The 22310-nt window shown below is 41.4% G+C and overlaps 1 pseudogene; it reads right to left on the reverse strand.

The window, feature by feature from the left end:
* The window catches only part of LOC134352049 (major facilitator superfamily domain-containing protein 1-like), a 50149-nt pseudogene that overhangs the window by 8406 nt on the left and 19433 nt on the right, over positions 1-22310 (reverse strand).

Here is a 22310-nt window from a genome sequence, read left to right on the forward strand (position 1 = left end):
GCAGTATAGGAGGCCATGGACCCAGATTGATACCATAGTCGAATAACTCAAATGCTATTCACTATCAAAGCACTAGTATGAAGAATAATTCATGTTCAGGATATGGGAAAGTTAACAGGACACATGGAAAAGAGATCCACCACAGAGCAATTTTCCAAATAAAATGAGAGGGAAGATACAAAAGCAAATAAAACAGATTGTGCTGGAATCAGAAATACACAAAAACAGAAAATGCTGTAAGAACTTAGCCACTCACGCAGCATCTGTGTAAGAGGAACCAGTTAATGTTAAGTTCAGGGGTCTGAAGGTTTTCTGACTCAAAAAGTTATAGTTCACATTCTGTCACATCTGTAATTTTCAATTTTGTCTTCCTATCAGATAACTATATGTAAATGTATCAAGCAACTGTGTCTATATTGAATATGCAACATTTTAACTGTCACCATGCAGTGTGGAACCTGTATCTCTCAGTTCTGAAATGGTTAGTGGATCTAGTAAGATGGCAGAAATAAAACAACATAAAATAATACATCAAATAATGCAAAATAAAAAGGAATTAAGTACATGTATTTCAGATTACTAAACTTTATAGAATGAAAAAGTTTACCTGAATTTGGTTCCAAGTATCTGTCCAACAATCAAGTTGCAAAGACCAACACCAATCATTTGCACTGATGTAGTGATTCCTAAAGCCGTTCCAAGGTTTGCCAAAGGAACCAGTAAAACGATGGAGGGCCACAGACTTGCCTGTGGAAATAATCAGAATTTACTGATAAAAATAGCAATTAAGTACCTAAAATCAGAAAATGACTGCAAAGATATTATCACAATATGCTCTTGCTGGGTTGACAATGAGTTCGCTGCATAAACTACTACAATATATTTAAAGTGTATTTTAAATACATTTGTAATTTGTAATGATGAATGCTTTGGTGGATTGTTATTGGTACTGGATTAGTATATTATTCTCACATGTAGCTGATAAGGTGTTCTGCATACTGTTTACACAGATCAAATCATTACACAGTGCATTGAGCTAGAATAAGATAAAATATTAACAATGCAGAATAAAGTGTAAAAGTTACTGAGAAACTGCAGCGTGGGTAAATAATAAAGTGCACAATTATAACGAGGTAGATTGTGAGTCCAAGAGTCTATCCTGTCATACAAGAGGTCTGTTCAACAGTCTGATAACAGTCAGGTAGAACCTGTCCTTGAGCCCATGGTATGAGCTTTCAGGCTTTTGGATCTTCTGTCTGATGGGAGAGGGGAGAAAAGAATGCCTGGAGTGGGTGTGTAGATATTGACAGAATTTAATGAGAGCTACTTGTCAGTGGAGAGAAAATAAAAATAACATCTTACAGCAGCAAATGAATAGGTGACTCCCAGCCATATCATTGAAACCAATGGTGGTACGAAGGTGAATGCCAAAAGTGCAAAAACAGGGACTGTCAACACAGCACACAGCGAGACAAATATTCCTCTTAATCCTATGTAATCCTGAAAAAGATTTTTTAAACATTTAATTGATTAATTTGTATATGAATATATAACATTCAACAGTTGGGAGAAGTGCTCATTGTTGGTGAGTGGGGAGGTGTGAAGCCTAGTTCAGGCAGTATAGCAAACCACACAAATAATTACTGAAAATCCTTAATTCTTTTTATTTATAGACTGGTAAGCTATTCTCCCTTAGCATGTTTTGTATCCTGTCTTAGTTTTTAGTGTTTACCATGGTACATATTTAATATATTTGTTGATGTTTCTTCTTTCTTACGCTGGAAACACGTCTCACAGAGTCTGTGGCTATCACATGGCCAGATCTGGAATATGTCATGGCTATAGGTTAGAGTTCTCTAAGTCTGCTACTTTGGGCTTGTTTCAGTGAAGAAATGTTGGGAAGGGTCATACCATTTGGGGAACTGACAAAATCAACGGTGGGTTTTATTTTTTTCTTTATTTTCAGTCAGTAAGTTCAACTGCAATCATCTCCATGTACAATAATGAAAAGAACAAAAGATAAAGTTAACCGTACAGGCGAGTGTGAAGCCAGTAGTTTCATGGGCCTGAACTGTGATAATGCCCATTATTTTCCAGACATGGTATGATATTAACAAGAAAGTGAAGAATGTCTGTTCTGTATAAGTAAACAATGATAATAGTGATAAGCAATGATAATGGATGATTAAATATGTAAACCAAATTTGTATTGCTCAGCAAATAAACACAAAATTATTTGATGGTATGGGACAGGAAATATTGTTAGAGGGACATGCGATGTAACTTGGATTCTTCAGCTATCTGTTTGCTTCATACTTTACTGAAACCCACACTTTAAAGTTCAGCCTGAGCTCAATACAATTACTGTCCATGAAAAGGATGTCTGACGTTCCTGCTGATCACAACCTACCTTGCAGTTAGAATAGGGGTTCCCGACCTGGGGTCCATGGACTCTTTGCTCAATGATATTGGGCTATTATGGTTGGGAACTCCCGAGTTAGAACAAAGCAGATGATACTCACAATCAGCATTCCGGCTATGGGTAGTAGAAGCATCGAGGTATCGAACACAGCACCAGTGATGTAGGAAGCTTCCTGAAGACTGTACCTAGAATACTTATCCTGAATGAACTTACTGAAAAATAAATGCCAAGATATAAGAGATATAATTCAAATAGTCACCTGCGTCCAGTTTTCTCATTACATGAGTAATCCTGGAGACTGTTGCAAAGAATTAATCAGCAATTCAAACTTACAGCAGTGTGCGATAAGGACTATCATATAAAAGACGAAGTGTCAACTATGTGAAAAATCACTGCTGTACTATTGTAGACCATCTCGATTTATAAAAATAAAGAGACCCTACAGTAGGTGTTAAAGAGAAACTTGCAATGATTCTTTTTCAATTAAATAGCAAGATCAGACCATTCGGAAGATGGTATAAACACTTTGGATGTTTAATACATTGAACTCTACTTACGTGGCATCAGCAATAAATGGAAGGAATCCATTATAGAAGAACATGAGGGTAAGAACCAGCAGCCAGTAGCGGAGAGACAAATAACAAATATCCTTTAGCCTCTGGGGAGAAAGAACAAAAAGGTCAGACAAGACCCTGAGGAGGAGCTGTAGTTAGATCCCACTCAGGCTAAATAATGTAAATAGATCTTCTGGTACACAGCTTACAATGGTCTACTTTGAGGACTAATGATTACTCACCAAAATAGTTGACTACTAAAGATATTTGTTCCATATCTAAAAGCAATAACTTTTTTCCAAAGTTAAATCCTGAGCACTGAATCTACCCACCACTTTTTGGGATTCCTGCTGCAGGACAACGTCAAGTCCCAGCTGCTTTGCACCACTTCTATCCAGGATGCCAACGATGAGGGCTGAGACAAAGCCAAGAACACACAACAAAGTTCCTGAGAAAATGAACCACAGGATATTCAGATTACTGCCAAAAATACACCAAAACAGATAGAAATCTGAAGTTGTCCCACAAGTGAGACGCACTCTCGAGGTTCCACAATCGGCCATTATTCAGCATGCTAAAAGCTTGGCCTAAGATTTCGGTTTGGATTCAGAGGCCTGGGATCTCGAGTAACTGGAGAAGGGCAGATCAAGGGTCAGTGTCACCACAGGAGACCCATGTGTCGTTGGGGGAGTCGCAACATCTGCCGTGTGCCTGGGGACCCGGGATCTTTGCGATCTTCAGGCACAGAGCTCGAAAAAAGTGACGTAACAGACTTTTAATATCATAAACCAGCGAGTTGTTTGTTATGTCTCCCCGCTCATTGGAAAATGGAGTTACCTGTTTCTCCCTTATCAGGAGAGAGACAGCTGCAGCACGTCGAATTATTGAGTGAAGAATGTAGTCTTTGGGGTAACTGCAGGTCTGTGTCTTTGCTGTAGCTTTGCTCATGCTTGAGTGCCGGTAGCTGGTGCGCTTTATTTTTGCCGGTGGGGGAAGGGGGATTGTTGCTCGCTGCCACTTATGCATGGGAGGGAGGGGAGCTGGGGGGGGGGAGACTTTGGGGTTCTAACATTTAATTGTCGTTCATTCTTGGGGCACTCCTCTGTTTTCGTGGATGGTTGCGAAGAAAAGCATTTCAGGATGTATATTGTATACATTTCTGTGACATTAAATTGTACCTTTGAACCTTTGAAGTGGCAGCCAGATCTGCTGCAGCCTCTTTCAATTGCACTCAGTGACTACTTTACTAGGTTCACCTGTACATCTGCTCATTAATGCAAACATCTAATCAGCAAACTGTGTGGCACCAACTCAATGCTCAAATGCACGCGCATATGTGTCAAAGAGGTTCTGTTGTTGGATGTATGGTGAAGGACACTCATGGATGTCGGGTCAGCAAGTACTGTGGATGAGGCCTGGCGAGACTGAGGGCTGGTAGCCCACAGGTCATCTAGTTCCCAGAGTGAATGGGTCCTGGGATTGCATTTCCATGCTTGCAGGAGACACAAGAGCTGCAGCCCCACCAGATACATGATTTGGCGACCAGGCCTGGAGTTCAGGATCCTGTCATTGTGAAATCCTGAGACCAGTATGAAAGATTGAAGCCTAAATGTTGATTGGAAGCCCGGAAGTTGAAGCCTGATGGTCGATGCCCTGGATTTACAAGTGTAACATGCTGTAAGGTTTCACTGCTAAGGCTAATGTAATGGCTTCTATGTAATGTTCCACTGTTAAGGTAATGATTTCTCTGTAGCAGCAATGTTTGGGTTATGACTAGAGATAATGGGACTTTGGAATTCAGTGGCTATCCAATAGGAGAAATGTTGTTCTATCTTGTGTGTCTGGGAGCTGGGTTTTTCGCGGTCTTTTGTCGAGGAGAGAAGAAGAGGGAAGACGCGTGTGGAGAGAGCTGGTAGACCACTGGATGGAGTGGACTGGGATCTGAGGGTCTGAAGGTCGGCGACATTCGGAGGAGACCAATGGTGGAAGATTGAATATTGAGTGAGCTCCAACGTATTTTTGACTTTCACTTGGGCCCTTTTTTTTTGTTTTGTTTATTTTCATTACTAACCCTATATTCAGATTAAAATTTATAAAATCTATCATTTAATTGCATATGGGGTACTGTCTGATATTTTGTGTTGTGGGTTTGTAACTGGGGGTAAGTTACACAGCATCCACACAAGCGTGATTACCCAGTTTGGCAGGGCCGAAGGCTGACTCCCCTAGATGAACGTGAGCTGGGCCAGCCTGAGGGTTACACAAGTTTTGAATCTACTGGGGAATGAGAACCCCTTGTCCACAAATCTGCCTGAGGACGAGCAGCCTGTTCTGGGGTTGGAGGACTGTCTGTGTGGGTGTGTGGGAGGACAGAAAGGGCCTTGTTTTACAGTTGTTTTGTTATTGTTGTCTTCTGTTTTGTTGTATTCTCTGTTGTTCTGCTGAATGTTGTGGGCATGCTATGTTGACGCCGGATATGTGTGGTGACACTTGCGAGCTGTCCCCAGCACTGGTTGTTAATGGAAATGACACACTTCAGTTCATGTTTCAGTCTACTGTAGATGATATAAATTAATGAATCTGAACCACTGACCTCATTCTAAAATCACAAGGTGATCTAACTGGGAATTCTTTTAGCACCTAGAGATTCAAGAAAGTCAAGCATCAAAGCTAATCAGGGGAAATAACACTTTAACACTACTCCTTCCATGAAGTCTGCTGATTACTGGGAGGCGTGGAGGACTAAATCCGCCAATTTGATACTAGCCTAGTCATGGGACAATTGATGACGTGTAATTAACCCACAAACTGGTACACCTTTGGACTGTGGGAGGAAATCCACATGGAGTATGTGCAAACTCTATATGCAGCAACTGGAATTGAACTGGGGTCACCTGTACTGTAAAATGTTATACGCTACCATACCATAGTGGCTGTGATGAAGAGAGTAGAGAGCTGGGATTGGCTTGGCCAGGCTTCATTGTCTACAGTATCTGGGTGGCTAGGATCAGTAGACGGACAGTTCGTAGCACCTTTCCCCTGATCAAGAACTGCTGAGGCAGGGTGTGGGAGACAGGGAATGGAGAGAACAAAGTAAAATTAGGGACAGGAATGATCTTGGCACTTTCTTCCTTCTGTTACAGTGGAAAGCCCCTGCAAATAGCACCAAGCCATGACTTATAATCTATTGACATCACTGACAAGAACAGTTGTTATTGTCAATTTCAGTTACCCTTGACATGGTGGTGTTGATATACCTTCTGGAATCACTGTATCATAGGTATTATCTGTGGTTCAGAGGGCTATTAGCAGTCAACCACATTGTATTGTGGTCTGAAGTCACACATAGACTAGACCAGTTAAGTAGTTGCTGAGGGACATTAATGACTCAGATGGGTTTTACTTCAATACCATATATAACCATATAATAATTACAGCACGGAAACAGGCTATCTCGGCCCTTCTACTCCGTGCCGAACTCTTACTCTCACCTAGTCCCACCAACCTGCACTCAGCCCAAAACCCTCCATTCCTTTCCTGTCCATATATCTATCCAATTTATCTTTAAACGACAACATCGAACCTGCCTCAACCACTTCTGCTGGAAGCTTGTTCCACACAGCTACCACTCTCTGAGTAAAGAAGTTCCCCCCTCATGTTACCCTTAAACTTTTGCCCTTTAACTCTCAACTCATGGCCTCTTGTTTGAATCTCCCCCATTCTCAATGGAAAAAGCCTATCCCCGTCAACTCTATCAATCCCCCTCATAATATTAAACACCTCTATCAACTCCCCGCTTAACCTTCTACGCTTCAAAGAATAAAGACCTAACTTGTTCAACCTTTCTCTGTAACTCAGGTGCTGAAACCCAGGCAACATTCCAGTAAATCATCTCTGTACTCTCTCAATTTTATTGACATCTTTCCTATAATTCAGTGACCAGAACTGTACACAATATTTACCAATGCCTTATACAATTTCAACATTACATCCCAACTCCTATACTCAATGCTCTGATTAATAAAGGCCAGCATACCAAAAGCTTTCCTCACCACCCTATCCACATGAGATTCCACCTTCAGGGAACTATGCACTATTATTCCTAGATCCCTCTGTGCTACAGCATTCTTCAATGCCCTACCATTTACCATGTATGTCCTATTTTGATTAGTCCTCCCAAAATGTAGCACCTCACATTTTTCAGCATTAAACTCCATCTGCCATCTTTCAGCCCACTCTTCTAACTGGCCTAAATCTCTCTGCAAGCTTTGAAAACCTACTTCATTATCCACAACGCCACCTATCTTAGTATCATCTGCATACTTACTAATCCAATTTACCACCCTATCATCCAGATCATTAATATATATGACAAACAACATTGGACCCAGTACAGATCCCTGAGGCACACCGCTACACACCGTCCTCCAATCTGGCACACAGTTATCCACCACTACTCTCTGGCATCTCCCATCCAGCCACTGCTGAATCCATTTTACTACTTCGATATTAATGCCTAACAATTGAACCTTCCTAACTAACCTTTCGTGTGGAACCTTGTCAAAGGCCTTACTGAAGTCCATATAGACAACATCCACCGCTTTACCCTCGTCAACTTTCCTAGTAACCTCATCAAAAAATTCAATGAGATTTGTCAAACATGACCTTCCACGCACAAATCCATGTTGACTGTTCTTAATCAGACCCTGTCTATCCAGTTAATTATATATACCATCTCTAAGAATACTTTCCATCAATTTACCCACCACTAACGTCAAACTCACAGGCTGATAATTGCTAGGTTTACTCTTAGAACCCTTTTTAAACAATGGAACCACATGAGGAATACGCCAATCCTCCGGCACCATCCCCGCTTCTAATGACATTTGAAATATTTCTGTCAGAGCCCCTGCTATTTCCACACTAACTTCCCTCAAGGTCCGAGGGAATATCTTGTCCGGACCTGGAGACTTGTCCGCTTTTATATTCCTTAAAAGACCAGTACTTCCTCTTCTTTAATCATCATACTTTCCATAACTACCCTTCTTGTTCCTTTACCTTACACAATTCAATATCCTTCTCCTTAGTGAATACTGAAGAAAAGAAATTGTTCAAAACCTCCCCCATCTCTTTTGGCTCCGCACATAGCCGTCCACTCTGATTCTCTAAGAGACCAATTTTATCCCTCACTCTCCTTTTGCTATTAGTATAACTGTAGAAACCCACTCTTAGGATTTATTTTCACCCTACTTGCCAAAGCAGCCTCGTATCTTCTTTTAGCTTTTCTAATTTCTTTCTTAAGATTCTTTTTACATTCGTTATATTCCTCGAGCACCTCATTAACTCCAAGCTGCCTATATGTATTGTAGATCCCTCTCTTTTTCTGAACCAAGTTTCCAAGATCCCTTGAAAACCATGGCTCTCTCAAACTTTTAACCTTTCCTTTCAACCTAACAGGAACATAAAGATCTTGTACCCTCAAAATTTCACCTTTAAGTGACCTCCATTTCTCTATTACATCATTCCCATAAAACAAATTGTCCCAATCCACTCCTTCTAAATCCTTTCGCTTCTCCTCAAAGTTAGCCTTTCTCCAATCAAAAATCTCAACCCTGGGTCCAGTTCTATCCTTCTCCATAATTATATTGAAACTAATGGTATTGTGATCACTGGACCCGAAGTGCTCCCCAACACATACCTCTGTCACCTGCCCTATCTCATTCCCTAACAGGAGATCCAACACTGCCCCTTCTCTAGTTGGTATCTCTATGTATTGCTGCAAAAAACTATCTTGCACACATTTGACAAACTCCAAACCATCCGGCCCTTTTACAGAATGGGCTTCCCGGTCTGTGTGTGGAAAATTAAAATCTCCCACAATCACAACCTTGTGCTTACTACAAATATCTGCTATCTCCTTACAAATTTGCTCCTCCAGTTCTCGGTCCCCATTAGGTGGTCTATAATACACCCCTATAAGTGTTACTACACCTTTCCTATTCCTCAATTCCACCCAAATAGCCTCCCTAGATGAGTCCACTAATCTATCCTGCCAGAGCACCGCTGTTATATAACCTCTGACAAGCAATGCAACACCTCCCCCTCTTGCCCCTCCTATTCTATCACACCTGTAGCAACGAAATCCTGGAATATTTAGTTGCCAATCACACCCCTCCTGCAACCACATTTCACTAATAGCTACAACATCATATTTCCAGGTATCAATCCATGCTCTAAGCTCATCCACCTTTCTTACAGTGCTCCTAGCATTAAAATAGATGCATTTAAGAAACTCTCCACCTCTTACTCTCTGTTGATCCTTAATGGAGCAAACAACTTTGTTATCTTTTCCTTCCTTGCCCCCTACATCTTTGGCCTGAGTGCTCCCGATCTCTGTCCCCTGCCTATCCTCTCTCACACACTGTCTACTAGCTTTCTCCATTTGTGAACTAACCTCCTCTCTCCTAATCTCTTTAATTTGATTCCCACCCCCCAACCACTCTAGTTTAAAGTCACCTTGGTAGCCCTCGCAAATCTCCCCGCCAGGATATTGGTCCCCCTAGGATTCAAGTGTAACCCGTCCTTTTTGTACAGGTCACACCAGCACCAAAAGAGGTCCCAATGATCCAAAAACTTGAATCCCTGCCCCCGCTCCAATCCCTCAGCCACGCATTTATCCTCCACCTCATTGCATTCCTATTCTCACTGTCACATAGCACAGGCAGTAATCCCGAGATTACTACCTTTGTGGTCCTTTTTCCCAACTCCCTTCCTAACTCCCTATATTCTCCTTTCAGGACCTCTCCCCGTTTCCTACCTATGTCATTGGTACCTATATGTACCACGACCTCTGGCTCCTCTCCCTCCCACTTCACGATATCTTGGACGCGATGTGATGACTTAATTCTATTTGACATTTTATTCCAAAGTAGCTTTAAATAAATAAATTCAATTAAAATTATAAAGCTTGATATGGTGAGATTTAAACTAAATTCTTTGCAACAATCGTCCAGAAGACGCAAATTTCAAATCAGCATGTTTACAAACCGTTGAAAATTGTGGCATTAATTCAATTCATTTACTAGTTATGTCAGAATAAGATTTATACCAACATCCAATTTAACTATTTATCAGAAAATGAATCACGGCATAGTTCTAGCATTATCTGGAAAGTTCAATTTGGTTAAAACTAATTATGAGAATAACAAATTGCACTCATGTAGTGTCTGTAACCAGTGTTTAGTAATCTGATTTAATGTGGTGATAGGAGAGCACAAGACTGATTTCACTTTCTTTGCACAATTTTCAAGTCCATGCCTTCAAGTCCATCATATTCATCCGTACCTGCCCAAAGAGTCCACTGCAGCCCAAAATGTGCTTCAAAAGATGGGGTGAATAAAAAGTTGAGGACACTGCCAAGACGGGCGAAGGCCACACTCAGCCCAAAGGCCAATGACAACTCCTTATCTTTGAACCAGAAAGCGATAATACGGTCCTGAACAACTGAAAGAGTGGAAAAGAAGAGAATGTGAGTGAGAAAAGGCACTGTTCAATTTAGAGCTAATGGATAAAGCTACATTTATTATATCTGGCAGAATTAGCACAAAAATTACCATTAAAAATTATTTTATGGGTATGAATGCAGGTTTGGCCAGAAAAGTCCTTAGTTATTGTTCTTAGAAGTGTGGTCGACTGGATTTTATGAACTTCTTCCTAGCTCCAAAACTCTAGTCATCTTCTGAAGGACAATTAAAGATAGGCAGTAAACCCTGGCCTTACCAGCAATACTAACGTCCACTAAAATGTATGAAACAACATGTATCTAAGGGTACTTAACGTATATCTAAGGGTCTGTCTTTGTATATACAAACCTCTAACGTATTTTTCCTTGAAGTCTGGTCACCTCACTATAGGAAGGATGTGGAAGCATTGGAGAGGAGATTTACCAGGATGCTGCCTGGTTTAGAAAGTATGCATTATGATCAGAGATTAAGGGAGCTAGGGCTTTACTCTTTGGAGAGAAGGAGGATGAGAGGAGACATGATAGAGGTGTACAAGATAATAAGAGGAATAGATAGAGTGGATAGCCAGCGACTCTTCCCCAGGGCACCACTGCTCAATACAAGAGGACATGGCTTTAAGGTAAGGGGTGGGAAGTTCAAGGGGGATATTAGAGGAAGGTTTTTTACTCAGAGAGTGGTTGGTGCGTGGAATGCACTGCCTGAGTCAGTGGTGGAGGCAGATACACTGGTGAAGTTTGAGAGACTGCTAGACAGGTATATGGAGGAATCTGAGGTGGGGGCTTATGTGGGAGGCAGGGTTTGATGGTCGGCACAACATTGTGGGCCGAGGGACCTGTACTGTGCTGTACTATTCTATGTTCTACGTAAAATCCCTAAAGACTGGAGATGGGCGAATGTTGTCCCAGAATGTCAGCAGGGTGACCACACTTACCCTGGTAACTGTAGTCCAGTAAGCTTCATGTGTATTGTAAGTAAGATGATGGAAACAATAATGAAGAACGAGTTGGAAAAGCAGCTGATAAGAACGGGCACGTTAGCAGAAAGCCAGCATTGGTTCAGAGAGGGGAAATCACGTTTCACTAATATGCTGGAGTTCTCTGAAGAAGGAACTAAAATTTATGATAACAACAGAGCAGTTGGTATCGTTCGCGGACTTTTAGAAGGCTTTTAACAGGCAGCTTTGGGCCTGTACTCACTGGAATTTAGAAGAATGTAGGTGGGGGGATCTCATTGAAACCCTCCGAATGTTAAAGGGAGAGGGTATCTAGAACCAGAGGGCACAGCCTCTAAGTTGAGGGGTGACCTTTTAGAACAGAAGTTAGGTGGAACTTTCTTAGTGAGCGAGTAGTGAATCTGTGGAATGTTGTGCTACAGACTGCGGTGGAGGCCAAGTCCGTGGGTACATATAAAGCAGAAGTTGATCATTTCCTGATCAATCAGGGCATCAGAGGATATGGCGAGGAGGCAGGTGTATGAGGTTGAGTGGGATCTGGGATCAGGCATGATGGAAAGGCGGAGCAGCCTCGATGGGCTGAATGGCCTAATTCTGCTCCTGTGTCTCATGCTCTTATGGTACCCCACAACAGGTTAATAATCAAATTACAGGAGATTGGCATCCAGGGCAAGGTGTACGAATGGGTGCAGAATTGGCTCAAAAACAGAAATCATTTTCTCACCAAGAAGATGTTAAAAGTGAGGTTCTGCAGCAATCAGTTTTGGGGCTGTTACTGTTTTACTTTCCATTAATGGTTTGGATAAGCACATAACAAACAAACTACTAAAGTTTACTGATGACACAAAATTAGGGGCAGTGGCTGATAATATTCTGGCAGCAGAATTAATACAGTTAGATCTAAACAAATCCAGATGTGGGCAGATGAAATTTGATGTAAGTAAATGTGAAGTATTACATATAGGAAGTAGAAATATTAGACATAAATATACAGTGGGGTTCTTGAGTTAGAAAGTGCACTGAATGAGAAGGATACGGGGCTCCTGGTAGACTCATCAATATCAACATCTAGACAATGTACAGAAGTGATTAGGAGGGCTAATGGAATGTTGGACGGTAGAATGCACTCAGTGGAGTTCAACTCAAGAGATGTTCTTAAGCTGCATAATGCACTTGAGGGGCCACACCTTAAATACAGTGTACAGTTTTGGTTTCCATATCGTGCGAGGGATGTGAAGGCACTGGAGCGAGTCCAGAGAAGGGCGATGAGACTCATTCCAGGTCTGCAGCATAAGATAGATTGAAAGAATTAAATCTTTTTAGCCTAAGTAGATGTAGAATGAGAGGAGACTGATAGAAGTGTTCAAAATCATTAAGGATAAAGCGGATGACAGCTGCTACTTCAAAATTAATCCATCATCAAGGACACAAGGCCATAGGTGAAGACTGGTTAATGGAGATTTCAGACTAACATCAGGAAGCATTTCTTTACACAGTAAGTTGTGGAAACATGGAACAAACTATCTAGTTGTGTAGTTGAGAGTAGTACCTTAGAAACTCTCAAATCTAAACTCGATAGTTACTTCAATGCAATATCTGAATAGGAATTTGGCAAGCTTTGTTGCACCAAATAGCCTGCTCTTGTCAAAAACTTTCTCATGTTCTTGGATAACTACAAGCATCCAAGCTCTCAATTTTTTCAAAAACTGATGTCACATTTTCATCCAGTCCTTTAGGAAGGAAGGGTAGAAATCAATTCAAAATAAAAGTAATTAAGATGCTGGACTGAATGAGTGAATAATTTTAACTCTTCAGAAAATCTGTACTAACCTACTGACCATTCCTTGTCAGTCTGTTAACAACAGATTGAAACTGGTACTTACGATAGAATGACCCACTGCTTGAGCCAGCGAGAAGTTGGCCAACGATCATCAATGGCAGCAGGTGACTGGTGCCTTTGAAATGGGATCCCAAAGCAAAGGTAGCTGAGGCCAGCACATTAATAAAGTAGAACAAGATGACACCAACTACAGGGGAAAACAAATAAGACTGTTCAATCAAAAGAACATCACAGAAGGTTTACTTCAATATTCAAGTTTCAAAAATTCGAAGTACATTTACTCTCAAAGAATGGATACATTATATAACCTTGAGATTTGTTTGCTTCTAGGTAGCCAGAAACTTGAAAGAACCCAATTAAAGAGAAAAAAAATAAAAGACCTACACCCAAATCACAAGAGAAAAGAAACAAAACAAAAATCATGCAAACAACTGTTAAAAGCTAGAGTCCATCATTCCTGAACAACTAGTTTCTTCCGGAGATTATTTCATTCATTTACTACTTTTTAAAAAGCCTTTTCCTAAATCATTTTAAAAATGTTGGTGGACCCTTATCTTGAGCTCTGACCTAATTTGGAAAAAAATCATAATTTTGGTATCTATTTTGGTTGATGTTGTACACACTTAATTTATAGACTCTAAGAGCAAAAGATTTGGTCATCTTTTTGTTGTAGCTTATCTTTACATATCATTTCAATGTTGTTATGCTTTTCTCCTTTCTCTCATAAGCATGCTAATACAGTTTATTCAAATTCAACATCAGTGAATAATTCATTTTTAAAATTTATTGATGGAGATACAGCACGGAAAGGGCCCTCCCAACCCTTCGAGCGGCGCCGCCCAGCAATCGCCCAATTTAACCCTAGCCTAATCGCAGGACAATTTACAATGACCAGCTAACCTACCAACGGGTGCATCTTTGGACTGTGGGAGGAAACCGGAGCACCCAGAGGAAACCAACGCAGTCACAGGGAGAACGTACAAACTCCTTATAGGCAGCAGCGTGAATTGGACCCGGGTTGCTGGCACAGTAAAGTGTTGGGCTAAGCACTGAGCTGCCGTGAGGAAATGAGGAAAACATAAATACGAGTTTGGACTCTCAACTGGCATGGGTGACCATGAAGTGCCAACCTACTCAAGCTTAAGATTCCATGTCCATTACAAGCAATGGATTACATCAAAGCTCTGAATGCTCTTGCATGGTGGAAAATAATTCAGTAGTTAATTGTGGGGGGGGAAGATCCAAGTACAACATCTCGGAGCCTCTGAGGCATACTGAGGTGGCATGGCAGTGTAGTAGTTAGTGCAATGATTTTCAGAGCCAGCCGTAAAATCAATTGGGGTTCGATTCTCGCCATTGCCTGTAAGGAGTTTGTATGTTACTCCCGTGACCACGTACATTTTCTCCTGGTGCTCTGGTTTCCTCCCACATACCAAAGATGCATAGTTAGGGTTGGTGAGCTGTAGGCATTCTGTGTTGGTGCCAAAAGCATGGTGACACCTGTGGACTTCCCAGCAAAGTCTTCGCTGATGTGATTTGATGCAAATGATACATTTCACTGTCTGTTTCTCTGTACATGAGACAAATAATGGTAATCTCCCTCTCTCATCCTTAATGATGGCAGCATGTGATTGCCAAAGTTGAGAATGAACAATTTCACCATTCTCCTGAAAACTCCCGATCACACATTTTAAGGAGCGCTGCCACAAGTAAGCAGCATCCATCATCAAAACCCTCACCCTCTTTTCACTAATACTATCGTGCAGGAGATACAGAAACCTTGGATCCAACAGCACCAGGGTCAGAAACAGCGATCACTTTACACCCATCAGGCCCCTGAAATGGCATCGATAACTTCATTCATTATTCCTCTGAACCAATTCTACAACCTGCTGACTCACTTTCAAGGACTCTTTGCAATTCATGTTTTGAGTACTAGATTTATTTTACAGTCTGGCTTCATTCAGTGCAGTGGATACAGCCCAGTCTATCACGGTTAAAGCCCTTCCCAGCATTGAGCACATCTCCATGGTACCGCTGTCCCAGGAAGGCAGAGTCCATCAGCAGGGATCCCCCACTCACCCAGGCTGCACTCTTCTCACTGCTGCCATCAGGAAGAAGTTACAGGAATCTCAAGACCCACACTACCAGGTTCAGGGACAGTTATTACCCCTCAACAAGCAGGTTCTTGAACCAGAGGGATAACTTCACTCAAGTTCACTCATCCCATTACTGAAATGTTCCCACAACCCATAGACGCACTTTCAAGGCCTCTTCATCTCACATTCTGGATATCTGTTGTTTATTTATTATTAGTATTGTTACGAACTGTAACATTTTAGAAACAAACCTGCAGTAAGAGATTTCACACTGGGTCAGGTTTTAATGTTAAAACCACTAACATTTATTAGTATCTACTTATAATATAGTAACTCAACCAAGATAAACACAAGTTATCAGTGTTATGTATATATATGTGGGTAAATATAACTCACAAACTATTGAGCTTGGGGGAACAAAGCTTAGAGTCTTGAGATGGTAAAGTAGGAACGTTCAATAATCCACGGAATAAATGATGGGAGAGAGATATTTGTAATCCAGGGTGAAAGGTAGAGGAAAGGTAAGTACAAAGTATTCCATAGGTCCCACGTCAAGTAAAATGAGATAACAGTCAATGTAGATCTTGTCTGTTGTGACGTTCCAAATCCACATACAAATTATCACTGAAAGTGACCTGTCACAGGAATATCGTCTTCCAGTGGTTACCACACAACAGACCCAGGCAAGGGCTACACAGGTGGTCCCACAAGATACCCCCAAAATCCACTCCTATGGATTATACAAAATGACAGTCATACATTCGTTGTGCACTGCGTGCCAATGTTTAACCCACCCTTGTGGGCATAGGAGAGTTCCAAGGCTCAGCTGCGACAAGCTGAAGCTACTGGCTACCCCAGTCTCTCTCTACTACTCTGTCTCCCTCTCTTTCTCTCTGTCTGTGTAAAAATCTGAAGCAAACATCTTCGGTCTGTGACTGACGTCAGAGTCCCACCTCACTCAGGTGCTTAAAGCGACAGTCCACAGTAAATGAAACCTGTAGGTTCGTAACAGTATTATTTCTTTTGAATTTCCATGGTTTGTTGCCTTTTGCATATTGGATGTATGTCCATCCTGTTGGGTGCAGTCTCCCAGTGTAGAGTGCCCACCTGCTTCAAAGCATCCACCATTGTCCCTGAACCAAAGAAAACCAAGGTAGCACGTCTGAATGATTGGCGTCCTGTCACACTCACCTCAGTCATAAGCAAATGCATTGAGTGGCTGGACACCCTACAATTCACCTACTGGCACAACCAATTAACAGACGATGCCTTAGCCACAGCTCTACACACCGTCCTCACTCACCTGGAGAGGAGGGATGCTTATGTGAGAATGTTGATTTTGGACTACAGTTCAGCATTATGGTTTGTACATTGAGACAGAGACGCAGCATAAAGATTTTTACTCCCTCATGTTGTGAGATGGATATAGGAAAGAAAATAAATTCTAAATTCTATTGTATTTCTTTGACTTACAATGTGTGCCCACAAGAAAATGAAGCTCAGGTTATTTATGGTGACATATACGTACTTGATACTAAATTTACTTTGAATTTTGCACACTGGTGTTTGTCATTCTTTGCCTGTTTATGTATAGTTTTTTCATAAAATTCTGTTGTATTTATTCTTTCCTGTAAGTGCCTGCAAGAAGGTGAACCTTGTGATAGTACATGGTAAGGTGTACGTAACTTGTGACAAAATTACTTTAAACTTTGAACATAGTCTCTGGAGATCCTGTCAAACACTTGGCTGGACTCCAGAACCTAGTTGTTTTTGAATGAATGCAAGTCAGACACAAATAACATACTATCTGATTATCATGCATTTGTTTTTGCAACTTTCTGAGTGATTTTCAGATTCTTTTGCTACACGTTTTTATGCAAGCGATGTTGTTGTGATTTATTACTGAGATCAAAGAGCAACAGATCAATCTCCCCACTGCACTCCCCAAAACAGATTCAGGCCAGGTCAGTACCAAGGAGGGAGATTACCTGGGAGTACAAGGTACAGCAGACTCACTTCCTGTGGAAAGAAATGATCCCCCAGCACTGTAAATTCAATTAGAATCTCAGACATATTTTATACACAAAATAGATGTGATAGGTGTTGTTTTACACAGCATCTGATCTCCCTTTTAATAGCTACCAGTGACTCTTACTACTTTCAGGTGCATCAAACCGCATTAAATAAACCTTGCTCTGGTACCACCCCCTGACAGCGTCGAAGAGAGAGATATTCGAATGGAGAGGCGCTCTCTCAGGAGTAGCAAGCAAGAGGGTGAGAGACATATACACGGACACGTTCCTCTGGCAGCAGTGAGTGAGTGACAGGCTGATAGATGGCACGAAATACTTGTTCGCCTCTATGCTTGCAATCTTCCTCAACAATTTAATCAGCAAACAATGGGGTCAATTATGGGCTGGCGACCCATCTCTAAACTTCTTGGCCTCAAGGCCACTTGAGCATAGTTGATAAAACAGTGTGCTCAGTACAGTTCTGAAATGATTTAACACCTTCAGAAAGCAGCACCTCTGGAACCCAACACCACCAGCACACAAGAGGTTATGAGGGGAGATATTAAAATCCTGATAAAGTTTAACATTGTGCTTCTTAAACAATAAAGGATACACCATAAAACAACCTGGTTGGTTAAGTCATTCAACTAAAAGTAATAAGGCAGTCTCTTTTGGGTTTAATTTTAACACTTATTGAGGATCAGTCATCAATTGATCTGTTATCTGTAGTAAGTTTCCACCTGAAGTCATTGTTGCCTGTATAAATGGTAATTTAACCATCCATTTTACACTAAAGGAAAATTTTTTAAAAGTCCTCTGAGAAAATCTCAAATCTGTAGTGATAATTTGATTTATATCTGGAAATATAGTGCATTTTGTTTAGAAACTGGGCACTGGAAACTCCCAAAGTACTTAGAAGTATAAATTTAATATTCTACCATTCAGGCATTTGTCTACTGGGCATAGCATCCAAAGTTCAGCTCCACTGAAGTCAATTAACTCCTGTGGTTAGCAGTTGTAGAACCTGACGGTTCTCAATCATGTGTATACAGACATATCTCTTCCTTCTAATTCCTGATCGTGTTTATTAATGTTAATCTTAACTTAACTACGGTGTCTTAACTGTACAATTTTATATAACATCTAATTCACTACGCAATTGATCAAACACGACATACAACTGCCAATGCACTAATGCAGGCAGCATTCAGATAAACAAGATCCACTTGCGAGATTTAAAAATTTTAGAACCAATAGAAGAAAATGAAAATTATTTTCACTTTGATGGTTATCATGCTTAGGCCCTTGGTTCTGGCAAAAAAAAAATGCATTGTTAATCTTCCCATGCAAAAACAAAACAGAAGACTGGAAGTATTTCATAGGTCGGGTAGCATCCGTGGAGGAAAAGGTATTTGACAATGTTCTGTGTCGACCTATTATCCTGCATCAGTCCAGGGTCTTGACCCCAAACCTGTCAATGTCCTGATGAAGGGTCTCAGCTCGAAACATCGACTGTTTATTCATTTCCATAGAAGCTGCCTACCTACTGAGTTCCTCCAGCATTTTGTGCATTACTATGAAACATCAATTTATACTTCTGCCTCCATTGAAGCTGCTTGATATACCAAGCTTTCCTGTTTTGTTTTTGTTTGCTCCAGAATCCAGCACTTGCAGTTCCCTCTTCCCATGCAGTTCATTATAGGCTGGGAACCCAAGAACAGGAAATCCCAGGGGAACTCCCGCACCACGCAGAAGGTGCGGAAGGAGGCTTTATTACTGGGCTGAGGACCTCTTTGTTTAAATTCATACTGTTCATACTCACTGCTATTTCCCAGCTTGTCTGTGAAAAATCCAGCCAGTATCACCACCACAGCACTTCTAGAGGAGAGATGAAGTAAATAAATGAAAATGAATGATGAGGGCCTCAACTAAAATGTTAACAATACATTTCTCACAACAGATGCAGCCAGAGCTGCTGAGCTCCTCCACCATTGCTCCAGAGTACAGCATCTCTTGTGTCTTGTGTATCCAAGAACTTTGTGCCTTCCTCCTCCTTTCTCCACCTTTGGCAGAGGAGAACTATTTCCATCTCTGCAGTATGCCATAATTTAAATACCTTACAATGGTATAATTTTTGTGCCAATTGAACACAAGGTGTCAATCTCAGATATACAATTGGATTCACTCAAAACTAGAGCTCCTTATTACAACGGTGGAAACTAAGCTTCAGACAGTGGTTAAAATGGTTCACAACTCATTCTTCCAGAAGATTCTCCCAGTTTGAAAAACTGTATAAGCATTACCAGCAGAAAATGCACATGGACACTTACATGGATAGAAAAGGTTCAGCGGTATTTGGGCCAAAAATGGGAAGTGGTACTGGTTTAAATGGGCATGGACCAGATGGGTTAAAGATCCTCCTTCCATGCTCCAAGGCTCTATGACAACCAGGTATAGACCAGGGGTGGCCAACCTTTTGCACACCACGCGTCAATTTTTTCACGCATGAGTTCAGATGCACCTTACAACTCTTGTACCCCCATTCAATTCTTGTAAAGATACGTTAATATAGACATATTTAGCATTTTTACATGATATATTTATTTAATATAAAAACAAGACAAACACTACTTACCTGAATTTAACAAATACATTTTGTCTTCTTTTGATTTCTTCCTTCTTCTTAATCACATATTCTTTCTGTAACTCAGACCCAAGCACTCGTTTCAGTTTTCCTTCTATTTCAGTCTGATGTTGTGTTTTATAGTGTCTATTAAGACCATGTTTTCTATTATGTGAGAAAGTGTTTTCACAAACAATGCACAACGGTTTTCCTGTTGGACCCGCTATGAATAAGAACTCATTTTCCCACTGTTCATTGAATTCACTTTCTGCTTTTCTTTTGTTCATTTTCTTTTGCACTGCGATGAGTAACTGAATATAAAAACAAGGCTTAATATTCGATAAAGTACAAAACTGCAAATGTTCACAAAGGACGAACAAAGCACAACTCCATAATGCACGAGTGTCAATTGTAAACTGACTGACAAAAACCTATGATGCATCGCTGGTGCAGACGCCTGGCGCCTCAGGATCAAACAAGTATCAAACGTGTATTGAACAGTTATGGAATGACTGCAGAACAAAAGTCCTTCTTTCCTAGTTTAACTCATTGAACTTTTTTAAAATTGAAAACAGATTAATGTGAAAGATGATAGCATGCACCAAAAGATGTGCATGAAATAGTAAAATTGCTAAAAATAATTGCTAAGTTTTTGTCATAAAGTGGTGGCTGGGAACAGACCCAAGTGCAAGACACAGACACTGAAGTACCAGGGATGGGACTAGGATACAGGGTGACGGCTAGGACATGGACACGAAAACCAGGAACCTGGAACAGGACAGGACAAGAGAGCTAGGAGCCCGGGCTTGGACTCCGAGCCAGAGACTGGACAAGGACCCAGAACCTGGGTCTTGCCTCTGGCTCGGACCCCAGAACTAGGCAAGGACGTGACTTGGCTGGCAGGCAGGACGAGACTGGAGTCTTCAGGCTTGAGACTTGAGGCGAGGCTGAAGACCAGAGACTTGAGGCGAGGCTGGAGACCAGAGACTTGAGGCAAGGCTTGGCTAGAGGCTTGGGATCTTGAAGCTCCTCCTGGGCAGGGTGCGGATCACCTGGGCAAGGCGCGGATCTCCACCAGACGGAGGCAAGGGACAGAATCCACCACAGAGTAACAGCAATCTGGCCTGGCTTACCCAACGGAGGCAAGGGACAGGAAGGGACAGAACCAATCGCAGGGTAACAGCAATCTGGCCTGACTAACCAGACGGAGGCAAGGGACAGGAAGGGACATATATACAGGATGGCTCCAAGACAAGACTTCAGGACAGGCGAGGTGAGAGTTACCAGCAAGACAAGGCAAAGCTTCCGGCAATGCAAGTCAAGACAAGAACTTCAGGCAAGGCGAGGCGAGAGTTACCGGCAAGACAAGGCAAAGCTTCAGGCAAAGAAACAGAAGGCAGGGGAAGGGATACAAGGAGTAAGGACAAGAATAATCCAGCAGTCATGTCCTGGTCTCTGGAGTTATTTAGGAAGCCAGCCCCAACGAGAATTAGTGCTCAACAGAACCGGAACAGGGTAGACAGGAAAACCTGGAGCAAGGGTCGATGGACCGGACCGTGAACAGGAATGTGGACTTCACGGACCAGACCATGAGAGTTTTAGTTTTATTCTCAGTAAAACCCATTCCTAGCTCGAAGCTACTTGAATACCTGTTATAGATTTTTTTTCTACAAATCAGGTTTTGATTAATACTTTTTGCATTACTTTTTTATTATTATCACTGGGGTGTAATGCGCCACTTTTAATCATCTAATGCGCCACTTTTGGCACGTGTGCCATAGGTTGGCCATCCCTGGTAAAGACTGTCCTTGTTGGAGAAGAAGACAAAAACTAATTGAGCTTGTTTCTCTCCTCGAATTGCAAACAAATAATCATCACTGTAAATTATAAATACATATAAATTAAATGCAGGTGAAGTGAACCATGATAAACTTGGTGCCTTGCCTTTCCCATTGAGAACAAGTAAGAACAACACAATGTCAGATGGTCCAGAACATGGTACATTGATTAGTGCAGCAGATATGAAGGCCAGGAAAGGAATATAAAGTTGCTGAGCATACACTGAATATTCCAGCCATTTAACTAACCACAAACAGATAATGACACAGTAGTGTAGCAATTTGCTTATTGCTACTACAGTGCCAGTGACCCGAGTTCAATTCCACCATGATCAGTAAGAAGTCCCTGTGACTCTGCAGGTTTCCTCTGGGTGCTCTGGTTTCCTCCCACATTTCAAAGACATACTGGTTATAGTGAGTTAATTGGTCAAAAGGGTGTAATTGAGT

This window comes from Mobula hypostoma, chromosome 9, assembly GCF_963921235.1.
Source record: "Mobula hypostoma chromosome 9, sMobHyp1.1, whole genome shotgun sequence".
NCBI lineage: Eukaryota > Metazoa > Chordata > Chondrichthyes > Myliobatiformes > Myliobatidae > Mobula > Mobula hypostoma.